Source organism: Diabrotica virgifera, chromosome 6 (assembly GCF_917563875.1).
Source record: "Diabrotica virgifera virgifera chromosome 6, PGI_DIABVI_V3a".
NCBI lineage: Eukaryota > Metazoa > Arthropoda > Insecta > Coleoptera > Chrysomelidae > Diabrotica > Diabrotica virgifera.
The window spans coordinates 219,275,285-219,280,083 of record NC_065448.1 but is presented as its reverse complement, the minus strand read 5'-3'; positions in this window follow the sequence as shown (position 1 = coordinate 219,280,083).

Below are 4,799 nucleotides of genomic sequence, written 5' to 3'. Positions count from 1 at the left end.
GATATAAAGTTTTTCAAAATCGGTTGTCAAATCACTGAGTAATTAATTTTTAAAATGAGGGGTGCAACGTGGATATCACATACCTAAATAACATAACTGAGCAAAATGATATTATGTTATGTGATTTCCACATTGCATCTCTCATTTTAAAAATTAATTGCTCAGTCATTTGGCAACCGATTTTAAAAATTTTTATATCGCTGGATAGGTAGATGACCGTTGTTTCAAGATATAAAAAAATATACTGGATGTTTTAATAAAAAAAGTCAACAACGTTTTTTTTTCAAAAATCCGCCGTTTTTTATTTAAAAGCGATATAAAAAATGGTTACTTACCTAAAAACTTGAAAAAACAGTCATTTATCTATCCAGGGATATAAAATTTTTTAAAATCGGTTGTCAAATGACTGAGCAATTAATTTTTAAAAGGGGAGATGCAATGTGGAAATCACGTAACTTGGTTAGTTATGTGATTTAGGTATGTGATATCCACGTTGCACCTCTCATTTTAAAAATTAATTACTCAGTGATTTGATAACCGATTTTGAAAAACTTTATATCACTAGATAGGTGAATGACATTTCTTTCAATTTACAAAAGAATATACTGGGTGTTCCATTAATAAAAAGTCAACAACGTTTTTTTCAAAAATTCGCCATATTTTATTTCGTATTTGAAAGCGATATAAAAAATTCAATCCATTCAGACAAAACTTTTACTAAAATAAAATATTTCAGTGAAAACCGTATATTTTTATCTTGAGCCGTTTAGAAGTTATAGGCAGTTAAAATGGGGGAAAATATAAGTGAACACCCGGTATAATATGAGCTGTTTGTTTGCTTTAGATATTGTTTGGTTCCACAGAATGACGTTAATCATGGATATGGATTTTATACACTGTATGTTTCTGTCTTTTATAGTAGTATCGGGTGTCCCATCTTGAGTTTCTTCATGGCCAGATACTTGTATTCATAGCAATGTTTAATTTCTACCCCACCGTCTAATGTAATGGACTGCTTTGTCCCTCTTATACACGTGGCTTCAGATTTCTTAATGTTGACTTCTAGACCCCATTTTCTATATTCTTCTATTGTCTTCCGCATCATGTAACTCAAGTCGTCATGGTCCTGAGCAATCAGAATTTGATCATCAGCGAAACATAAAGTGTACAGTCTTGTCTCGTCTTTGAGATGGATTTCCATGCCATTACATTTTCTTTTCCACAGCTTGACTGCTTGTTACAGATCAATTTTGAAAAGGTTAGGCGAAATACAGCAACCCTGCTTCAGTCCTTTCGTGACCCTAAATCCCTCAGATATCCTTGACCTAGTTTCAGTTTTTGCAGATGTTCCATTATACAGACTTTGGACTACTTTGGCAAGACCATATTTAATGTTGGTTTGTTGTTGTGTTGATTTTATAGTTTGCTGAGGGTTACACTGTCATATGTTTTCTGTAAGTCTACGAACTTCTTTATTGGCGGCTGTTTTTTCTCAATAATTTGCGTAATAGAGTACAAGTGGTCTACTGCAGACCGCCCAGCTCTAAAGTCAACTTTCTCTTCTGCTTCGTAAACCCATTTTCTATTTTGTTCTTAATAAGTTTCCCATACATTCTACTTATTGTGCTGTTTACCGCAATTCTTCTGTCATTTTAACATTGATCCTTGTTCCGTTTTTGTGGATAGTTGACATGATAGATAATTTTCACTCTTTTGGCAATTCGGCACCATTTAAGTGGTCTTAACCCTTATCCGGGCAACACATTTTACTTACGTAACCGAGCAACTCGGGTCCGTTGGGCCCACCACTGTTCTTGAATGTACTATTCATATATTCCCATATATTTCTATTAATATTCTTTTAGATATTTTATTAAAGTTAAGTTTAAATTGTCTAGATTAAAAAAGGTGCTACTATAGTATGCGGTCTACTTTGATGGTGCGATACACCTAAAGGATTTGCACAAAATAATGAAATGCAAGAAAACTTTTGTAGAAAAAATATTTATTTACAAGTAATATACATTTGGAGCCAAATAAAAACTTAATTATTAAATAAATAAAAACTTTTGTAAATGTACCAGGTCATTTTATTTGAAAAGAGGGGTTGATGTTTACCAAAAAGATTACGGTGTTGCTGCCTTTCATTATTGTATGAAAAGCCTTCTGAGAAAAGATTATGAATTATGATAATTAGCAAATAAAATTCTTTAAAAAATGAATAAAACGCATAAGTTAGAAGAATATTATTATTTTACTTTTACAAATTAATACTTTGTCATATCAATTTACTATTTTAGTTGGGACTAAGCCACAAGATTAGCTTATTCCCAACTAGAATAGCAAATTGATATGACAAATTAAATTATTATTAAGTATTAGGTTAAAAAAAAACAATAAATAAAAAAACCATAGATTAGTCATTTATTTTCGGAGCAATTCAACATAATTTTAGGAGCTTAGTTGTCGACACTAATATCGATATCAAACGACTGATAGCAGATGCATTATTTATTTCAAAATATGTGTAGCTACCTACCTAACATGCATTGCAACATGATTATCAGCTTTAAAATTAATTCAGAATAGATAAAACACCTATTGTAAGCATCTCTTTGATGTTCATATCAAAGAGATGTTTACATTGTTTGTTACACGTTTAAACTTGGATTTTGGTTTCCGGAATCATAAAAGTCGTTTAGATAATCCACAAAAACATTACCTGACTGCCAGATTATATTCTGTAACAAAGATTTATACTTTAGGTATAAATACAAATAGGGTGCGACGGGCCAGTGTTGCCCCTTTACGTGACAAAATTCTTTCGACGCAATAATTTCAAAAATGATAATAAATATATTGAATAGCTTATGACTATGTTGAAAAAAACATACTTCTAAACAAATTCAGTGGTGCATAAAATTCAAGAATTTTTTTTTATCAGTTTATGACAAAAGAATTGGCGTGTCGGGACCGTTGGATCCACCTTGCCCGGATAAGGGTTAAAAAAGTTTTCTTAGTTGTTCCTGAAGTTTGTATATACGAACTAATTCTGCAGGGATGCCACCAGAACCAGGAGATTTTCCATTTTCCAGGAATTTGTTTATTTCTTTCACCTCTAATTTACTTATTTGTAATGCTGATGAATTGATAATATGTATACCTATCGTGTTGTCTTCCATGTTAGTAAATTTTGTTCTTTGTTCTGTTAGTAATTTATTGAAATATTCTTCCCGTTTTTCCGTTATTGTTGGTGACTTAGCGTATTTTTTCTTATTATTTCTCATATTTTTAATTAATCTCCAATTGCCTGTGGTTCTTCTACCTCATATTATATAGGTGTTGATTATTTGGCAGTTCTTTACCCATGATTCGTTCTTTTTTGAGTTATCTTTTTTCTTATTTTAGCTTGTGCTTTTTTGTAAATTGTTTTTGCTAGTCATAGGGAAAATTAGGAAAAAATCATAACTAAGTTATTTAATTTAATATTTAATATAGTCTTCTGTTATTTTGCACCCTTTCACACTTCCACCTTTTAATCTCATATTCTATTTTATGAAAAATGATAAATATTTAAATAAATAATAAATGCTTCTATCAAATACGCAAACACGCGTGTCCATAATTAAGCGGTAACAAAAAATAAGCGTAAGCTCCATTAAAAAATAATTGATCTAGGTAAATGACTAATTTACACACAATGCGCCATCGCTACCGAGAAATTAATTCGTTTATTTTACCCGCAACATTTTATATCAAAAACCAATGAAAAACTTAAAGCTCTTTCAGCTATGAATGTGAATACACGTCAGGCAATATACCAATTATACCAAAAAGCCTTTATTCTTACCACACAACCAGATTTTAAAAATCTCATAACAATTTTTAACAGAGGCCGATACGTTGGAGTAGTTCCCTATGATTTTACCAAAAGCACCATTGCCTGTGTTTTACGAGTAACTTTGCCCTTAGTAGTACTATTTTCAGCCATCGCTCTTACCTATGTAATTTATGTGCCTCTAGCGCGTAAGCTAATGAAGCTTTCTAATGCTGCGTACATGATGACTTCTACATCACTTGTTTACTACACGATAATATCTGTGAATACAACTCTTCTAAAAGACTGGTTTAAGTTTCTTTGTAGTTTGGAAAAACTTGAACAATGTTTGAATCATCTACAATTCTCAAATAAAAGGAGTGTACGTAGTTCGAAAATATTTGTAATGCACGTCCTATTTCTTCTATACACAATTCCTTCAATAATGGTTATATATAAAACTAGAGAAGAGCTCTACATATATTTCTATGTAGCATTCTGGCATACTGTTCAAGGATTTCAAAGTATAGTAACTATTTATACATATTACATAACGCAGTACCTTACAGATAGAAACAAATATATAATTTACTTATTAAAACAAGATAAAGGCAATGCAATCATTTTAAAGCTATTATTAAACTATATTAAACAGGCTGATAGTACTGTCAAATATTTTAATATCATCTTCAACAAGATAATATTTTTGGCTGTGGCTGTCCTGGCGACAAATATGTGTTTGTTTGTAACTTTTGTAATCTACACTTCGCATTTCTTGATGTTTAAAGCAATAGCGTTAATTGGTACTTCAAGACTTATGGTAAGTATGCGCTAAGAAACCCCACATCACTACTACTATTACTATTGGTTATCAGCGTTCTCCGACGCCTTCCGACTCATAACCGCCATTCTTCTCTGCAGATTCCTGGATTCCTAGATTCCTCTCTCCATAGAACTGGAGGGATTTTTCTTTCCTCTAGTT